Raw genomic sequence first — 7,973 nt, 5'->3', positions numbered from 1 at the left:
ATATTGTGAAAGAACAGATGGAAATTAAACCATAAGGTCAGGAAGCACCGTGTAAAGAACATTGAGTTTAGAATTAAGCAGACTTGGATTTGAATTCTAATCACATTTTTTATTACCTATGTGAACATCAGCAAAGTCCTTCACCTCTGAGTCTCTTTTTCTTTGTGAACAAGCTATAATAATATTTATTAACAACTATAATGTTTACTATAATATATTCACTTAAAAAATAATCACTAGAGTAGTTATTGTAAATAATGTTTGCATTTGATCTGTAAGAAGATAAGACTCAGTGTCATACAAAATATGTTTCTATCCCCCAACTCATTTCTTCCATCACTTCAATAATCACAATCTGTGAGAATCATGTTCTTCATGATATAAATGTTACCATGAAAAGTACAACAGCACAAAAACTTCTAAAATGTTTAATATGTTGTTAATATAAAGGGTTAACTTCACATAATGGTAACTATAGGCAAATAATGTTTGAATGTCTCTAACTTAAAAATCAAAAATATAGATCCATAATTCTTCAAAGTTTTAAAATGCTTTTCTAATATAGCAGGATTACCATATAATTATAAACTAATTTCATTTATTCTTGAGAATAGCAAGACCCTCATTCAAAAGCCATGTTCAGTTTGAGTCTCTCATGTTGATATGGTAAATAGAAGCAATGTGGAAAGATAAATTATTTTGCTACCCTGGAGCCTAAAAAGCAAGCAATGGAAAGGTAATATCAATATATAGCTATTTTCCATTATATTTCAATTCTAAATAACTAACTTTTGTGGAATACATTAAGATTTTTTTCATTCATTTTCCCTTCCAACTTCCCAAAAACTGAACAAGATTTTTTTTCTTAATCAAAGCATTAACTTTCTTCTCCAGCTGAGGAAGATGTGTAACTATAAATGCATGTAGAAAGTATACAGTGTCTACAACTCAAAGAATGAAACAAGGGAGACTTCCAGCTCTGAGTGCTGTCAGTGACATCTCTGAGCCTCTCTGAGCTTATACAGCAGGACTTTATATCTTGTTTAAGAGATTATAGATTTTCAGGTTATCAAACTCAACCTTATCCACATAAAATACAAAATCATATTGCAAAAGCAAGAGTTTGGTGAGATTTTTGCACCATTTGGATTATCTAAGGCATGAGTTCCATGTGTGCCTTGACCAGGCAAGCCCAGGGTTTCAAACCAGTGACCTCAGCGTTCCAGGTCGACGCTTTATCCACTGTGCCACTGCAGGTCAAGCTTTTATTTATTTTTTATATAGATATATATTTAAATTATTTTTATTTATTCATTTTAAAGAAGAGAGACAGAGAGAGAGAGAGAGAGAGAGAGAGAGAAGTGGGGGGAGGAGCAGGAAGCATCAACTCCCATATATGCCTTGACCGGGCAAGCCCAGGGTTTTGAACCGGCGACCTCAGCATTCTAGGTTGACACTTGATCCACTGCACCATCACAGGTCAGGCCATGGTTTTTATTCTTAAAGAATTTTTTTTGGAAAATAATGCATTATGATGATGATTTCCCTAGAATATTTTTTTAAAAAGAGAACTCAAATTATTCAAGAAAATTTCCTAGAATTATTAAGAATTATTTTTAAGAAAATAGAAATTATATATATATTTATTTCATTTTAGACCTGATTATAAGAAACAGGGTAGACAAAAATAATCTATTAAAAATCTGTCTAGTTCTTTAATTTGCAGAGCTTAACATGCCCAAATTTCTAGTTCCTTATTTCATCTCCATATGAGAAAGAAATACGCTCCTTAAAGTTTGTCATTCTGTAAGATATCTTTATTAATAGGACCTCATATTTTTCACTTAAATTATAGGGGGAAAAAGCTAAGAAAGAAGGAAAAGAAAAAGCATGAATCATGGATGGAAGGACAGGGAGCGAAAGGTCGGATCCAATGGTGTTCGCCTCTTGTTTGGCTTTCCTTCTCCGAAGTCATCCTTTCATCTGATGAAAATAAAAATAAGGGCCACGGCTCTCTTGCCTTCTTCTAGTATACCAAGCAACCTATAAAAACTGTTCCTTTGATTGTGAATGCTATTTGATTGTCTTTGTTAGAACATCGTTTACAACAACAAAATAAGATCTGACATTTTTCCAGCAGTGAGGAGAGGCAGCCTAGCAAATACCCACTTCTTGGCTTTAATTCTGGATCCTTTGTTTACAGTGGTCATTTTAGCCTGATGGGGCCCACTGCTTGAGCACATAAATCTTTTTTCCCTTCAAAAATGCAATGGAACATGAGCTTTGTGAAGCCTATTGGTTTTTCCTTCAAAATAACAAAATTGTTTGTAGAAATGCTATTTTTGATTCAGTACAGTCACCCAAGATATGGTCCTGTCATGTTTCTATTTGCCACCAACAGTTTCATTATATTTTATAATGGCATCGGCGCACTACAGTTATTGCTTAACCCAGTTTTGTCTTGAACAAGGCAGAAGAATTGTTGATTGCTTACTTAACCTTATTCCACATTTCTACCACCCTTTCACACACATTCAAAGAAGTCTAATGTAATTGCTTTGCAATTGAAGATATTTAAGCATCCTCTTTAAGGGAGCCCATGTTACAATGTTCCTTGGCCCACCTTACTCTTCAGGGTTTTTTTTTTATTTCCCTTCACTCCTCCTCCTTGTTCCCCATAGTCACAGTAACAATCACGGTGACAGCAATTTGCACCTTTTGTTTCATTTCATCCTTTTAATAGCCGTCTTGAGGGATTACTTGTTGAAGAAGGGTGATCAAACAAGGATTTACTGGAAAGGTACTAAGGTATCTCATAAAAACAAAGGGCGAAAGATGAAGCACAGCTCCACAACATACAGGGACCAGGCAAAGAAACCAGAAAGTCTCCCTGCTCACCACTCTGTGTGTGCCTCTCTTCGCTCCTGACTTCACGGAGATAGCTGTTCATGGTCCTCAGCTGCCTCATCTCCAGTTCATAAGACCAACTAATGCTTTTCAAATCAAATTCTGAATTCTGAGAAGTAAGAATTCGCACATCATCTACCCAAGTCTATTGACTGTCACCAAGGAATCAGTCACGTAGTTCACATGTGGCACTTAGGGTCCCATCTTGGTGGTATAGGGAAATGGGTTACCAGAGAGAATGGGTAGGTGCTGGAAAGATCCCCAAAATGGGATGCAGGTTCTGTGGAATTCACTTTACTTTAAAAATGAGAAAGCTAAAACACATTTCATATAATGGTCTTGTCTGAAAAGACTAGGGCTTTATAGCCTTAGCTCTATCACTAATAAGATCTTTTAATTAAGTCAAAATCTCTTCAAAATTATATACTTTGCAAAGTTTCTTCCAGCATTAAAACACAGTAATTCTATGTTCACCTGAGACTGATCCTTCATCAATGCTCCTGCACAGATCATATTTTACAGCATAATAGTACTGGCTAACTTTCCCTGAATTGCTACTCAGTGTTATAAATCTTTGAAAATGTGAAGAGTTGATAGCTTCACAGCCATTATCTTCGAAGTGACTGAGTACAGAGAATGTGGCATCTTTATCCAACAGTGGTTTCTAATAGGTCTTGGTCAGAATGATTAATCCCGGTCACTGCAACAGACAGTTCCAATGTCTTGGTGGACAAACACATTACAGATTTCTTTTTCACTTACATAAAGTCCAGTGAAGGCTGGACAACACTCTTCAAACAAAAATCAAAGGATCTGGGCTCCTTTCATCATGTGATCAAGCTATCCTGGAGCCCTTTGCTTCCAGAAACACAAATGAAAGTGAGAGAGAGCACTTGGGGAAGGTGAACCAGACACTTGAGCCCTTGAACCCTTAACCCAGAAGTGGCATATGTCACTTCTGATCATATTTCATGGTCCAAAACTAGTCAGATGGCCAACTTAATTACAAGGGAGTCTGGAAAAGGAAGATGCAACACAAGGACATTGTTCAGCATTATTAATAGTCGCTGTTGTCTTCCCTTTAGTTACCAAATATCCTTTTGGTTCCTTCTTTTTACATTCAGAAAACACTGCTTCCTAGGTGCCCAACCCAAAGACACAACCAGCTCATATCCAGTACTCAGTGTTCTTTCACTAGTTGTGTAGACTTTGGGCATGTTACTTACCCATTCACTCCTCTGTATAATTGAGAAATCTTTGTTCATACCCTAAAGAGTTGTTATAAGAATCATGTCTCCATGTCCCATTCACTAGATCCAGATATGTGCATCCTGGGGCCTCCTATGAACTAAAGTGCGGGTTATATCACTCGGTGCATGCTCAGTAGACAATGGTAGTATACAAACAGGGCAATAGCACTGGATGTTCCTTTCGGAAGTAGAAAACTGGGAAACAGAAAGCAGGCTCTCATCTGTAGCAGTTCTGAATTCTAAGGAAAGACAATGTGAAGTCTCTACCGTGGCAGGGTAGAAACTTTCAAACTTGGATGGTGTTGCTTTTTGCAAAGAACTGCCTTGTCCATGGTTCTCTGTGACTCTAGGAACCCCTGGAAGGTTCCCTTATCCTAATGCTCTTCTGGAGATTTGTACAGTCATCAAAGTGACCTCTGTTTCTAGGAAGCCGAGAACACAAGAATGATTTTAAGTCCAGAACAGTAAAAGGCTTTTTATTCTACGTTCAGCAATATAATTTCTCCAAAAACATGGTGGGCTTTTCAGCTTTGATTGCAACTAGTTCCATGTGCTACTAGTCACACTCAAAGTTTATCTTGGGAGTACTTTTCAGCCTGATTTATTTTGGTTATTCCTCTCCCTCTGGTCCCTGCCCTATCTCTTCTAACAATCTCACTGTGTTTGCCCAAGATTATCTAGCACAGAGACAAAAAGAACACATCCTTAACCTCCTCTTTGCAATAAGTCACTTAATTCTTACTTGGTGGGAGGGGGTTAGAAGCAAGCAATTAGCTTTTAGGGTTCCTTTCATCGCAGTGTTTTCATTACCCTAGAGTTCTGTCTTCCTGACCATATGGCCAGGAGGGAGAGAGAGTATGAGGCAGAAATATTAGCAAACCACCTTGTCCCATCAGTAACATAATCACTTCCGTTTACATTCCATTCTCCAGAACAAATTACATAGCCACCCTAATTGTTTCCTGCTACAAATAGTTGACAATTGTCTGTTTTACATTTTCTCTGCCTATACTCTGGAGTCTATCGCCTACAGATCTGACAGCCCTTGTTCCAAACTTTACCCATTCCTTTTCTAATACTTTCATCCATAGGACCATTTCCAATATCCAGATTAGTGGGAAAAAAATTGACTTGATCTGTTGTTGTTTTTTTTAATTATCACCTTCTTTTTAATCACATGTTTTACAGTTTCACATTTAAAGGTGTGTTCTATCTAAATCCCTCCCAGTCTGACTCCTTACTCACCATGGTATTTAGATTGCTCTCTAACCACACAAAGGACCCTCTTAAAACTTCACCATTCTTACTCAGTCCTCAGCCTACTCAGTGCCTGTTGCATTTCTCATTCCCTCACCTTAGCACACACCTTTATTTTCTAGTTCTCCCCCTACCCCTTCTGCCACAATTTTACCCTAAGGCCTTGCTCCTCAGTACTCTTAACTGTGGCCCTTTATTATTTTCCTTTTTATGGTGTTAACTATCATCATTATTCATTGTTTTCAAATATAATCAATGCCAAAATAATTTAGTGTGTTTCTATAAATATTTTCTCTTTCAAAGAGTGTTAGAATTCTGGAGTTAGAAAGATTAAACCTATATTAAAGCTAAATATAAAGTCAAAGACATGCTAGAGGTGGAAGGGATGTTTTAACTACAGCCTCTCTCATTTTTAAGGCAAGACACAGGAGTGTGCGACTTGACCAAGATTGTACGGCTGCTGGCTATCGGGGAAGTTGATAGTTTTTGTCTCCACTATCCTAGTCAATAAACGAGGCTGGCTCCAAGATTTTTATTAATTCTTCTCAGTTTGTTTCCACTGGTTTTTCAATTTATTCAGAATAAATCCTAAAGAGATAGCTAAATCTTCCACAGCGGAGACATATCTAAATAGGCATCAAATCAAAGTAAAAGCAAGTATTGTTAATTATGGAACACTTGAGTTGTTTAATCTAAGGAGAAATTTATTCTTTTAACTCATTTAAAAATTTAATTTATAACTTTTTAATTTTAGAAATAGGATATTTGAGAAAACATAGTTTTTAATTTTTAAAATGCATTTTATTTATTTTAATTATAGTTGACACATAATATTATATTAGTTCCCAGAGTATAACATAGTGATTTGACATGGACATGCCTTACAAAGTGATCACCCCAATAAATCTAGTCCCATCTGGCACTATACATAGTAATTATAATATTACTTACAATATTCTCTATGCTGTACTCTATATTCTGTGACTCTTTTGCAACTGGTAATTTGTACTGTTCAGTTCCTTTTATCTTTTTTGCCCACCCCCCAACCCCTCTCCCATCTGGCAACCATCAGTTTGTTCTCTGTATTGATGATTAACACAGTTTTTTAAAAGTTTATGGCTGTCATGGATATAGATAAAAGTAAAGTGATTTCCAGAGGGAGGGGAGTAAAGAGACAAATATACAGTGACAGAAAATGACTTGATTTTGGGTGATGGGTTACACAACACAATCAACAGTTCAAATGCTATAGAAATGTTTACCTGATATTATTGATCAATATCACCCAATTAAATTTAATTTCTAAAAAAATAAATAAATAAATAAAAAGTCCATGTCGGCCCTGGCTGGTGGCTCAGTGGATAGAGCTTGGCCCAGTGTATGGACGTCCTGGGTTCAATTTTGCTCAGGGCACACAGGGGAAGTGATCATCTGCTCCCTCCCAACTCTCCCCCTTCTTCCCCTCTTCCCTTCTGTAGCCAGTGGCTCAATTGGTTTGAGCATGGGCACTGAAGATAGCTTTGTTGGAATGCATCAGCCTCAGGCACAAAGGATAGCTCAGTTCTCGAGCATCAGCCCCAGATGGGATTGCCAGGTGGATCCCAGTCAGGGCACATGTGGTAGTCTGCCTCACTGTCTCCCCTCCTCTCACCTAAAAAAACAAACAAATAAAAAAACTCCATGTCTTTTAAATCCAATAAGTAGATCACCTGTGTATTTGTTTCTATTTTTCATCTTTTTTTCTTCAGTCCTGTTTCTTTTTCTTCTTATTAATTATTGCACAAGTGCTGGACATTTTATATGAAAAAGTAGAGGTTCTGATTGTGTTACCACATTCACTGTGGCTTTTCCTTCTTGAGCTGCTTTGCAAAGTTAATGGTGGTCTTGGGAATGTCACCACATGGCAGGAAGATGACACTTCAATCAATATGGGAGAGAGCAGGAGATGTATTCATGTCACTTTCACACATTTCACTTTCTGTCTCCACTGCTGGGACCCCAGATTGGACCCTAATTGTATATTACCCATAGTTAGGGTGCTGGTCAATATTTCCCATTTCTAGTCTCTCAATTCATCAATTCACTGCAATTTAGTCACAGCCATATTTTTTTAAGTGAGAGAGTCAGGAAAGGAGAGAGATGAGAAGCATCAACTCATACTTGCGGCACCTTAGTTGTTCATTGATTGCTTTCTCATATTTGCCTTGATGGGGGGGGGGGGGGTAGCCAAGTCAGTGATCCCTCGCTCAAGGCAGTAAACTTGGGCTCAAGCCAGCAACCTTGGGCTTCAAGCCATTAACCTTTGGTCTCAAGCTAGCAACCATGGAGTCATGTTTATAACCCCATGCTCAAGCCAGCAACCCCCTCCCCACCAACCCCATTCAAGCTGGTGAGCCCACGCTCAAGCTGGCAACCTCAGGGTTTCAAACCTGGCTCCTCAGTGACCTAGGCTGATACTCTGTCCACTGAGCCACTGCCTGGTCAGGCTAGCCATAGCCATTTGATTAAGATCTGCAATATTCATCTCTCATCACCTTTCTCCTTCAATGACTAAATTCA

This window comes from Saccopteryx leptura, chromosome 2, assembly GCF_036850995.1.
Source record: "Saccopteryx leptura isolate mSacLep1 chromosome 2, mSacLep1_pri_phased_curated, whole genome shotgun sequence".
Classification (NCBI taxonomy): Eukaryota; Metazoa; Chordata; class Mammalia; order Chiroptera; family Emballonuridae; genus Saccopteryx; species Saccopteryx leptura.
The sequence above is the reverse complement of the archived record's forward strand: the minus strand, read 5'-3'. Positions refer to the sequence as shown.